Source organism: Penaeus monodon, chromosome 32, assembly GCF_015228065.2.
Source record: "Penaeus monodon isolate SGIC_2016 chromosome 32, NSTDA_Pmon_1, whole genome shotgun sequence".
NCBI lineage: Eukaryota > Metazoa > Arthropoda > Malacostraca > Decapoda > Penaeidae > Penaeus > Penaeus monodon.
Window position 1 is genome coordinate 35826316 of NC_051417.1, and position 599 is coordinate 35826914.

The window sequence follows — 599 nt, forward strand, 5'->3', positions numbered from 1 at the left end:
TTTGGTCATGTGCATAGAGGAAATCCTTGTGGCAAAGTTCAAAAGATAACTGGGAGAAAACTCAGGAAAAGTCTGAAAGATGATGACCAACAGATCCCAATTATATTGCATAAGCAGTCATCTCGCAGTTCCCTAGTGGACTAGACTTTTTTTTCCTTTGTATATTTAGTTGTCATTTCTTTTTCTTCTCTTTCTTGTTTGTTTCACCTTCTCCTGTTTTTGATTTCTTTTTTTACGGATTGATTGATTTGTTTTGTATTTCTTTCACCTTGAATTAATAACTTTAGCATATCATGGAAACAAAAGGTGGGTTGAGGAATATTATCAGTGGCTGCAGCATGGTTAGGTGTTTACACTGTAGTAGAATGCACTCACTTGTTACTACGGCACTGTACTCTCTTGCATTTGCATTGAAGTTAATATCTATTTATATAGTGCTGAGATATCTTCCTGTATTGGTTACTGATTTAGTGATCATTTGGTTAAAGAATGACTTCTTATCATTAAGCTTTTATACCTTGTTGATGCTCGTGGATGTTGATGTTGGAATGATTTGAGATGGTTTCTTTGTAATGTGAAGAGTCATAGCTGTCTGAGAC

At 35.1% G+C, this 599-nt stretch overlaps 1 protein-coding gene across 1 annotated transcript in view; it reads left to right on the forward strand.

The window, feature by feature from the left end:
- Window positions 1–599, forward strand: part of LOC119593850 (palmitoyltransferase ZDHHC18-like) — a gene marked incomplete at its 5' end in the record, with an annotated part of 40540 nt that overhangs the window by 36789 nt on the left and 3152 nt on the right.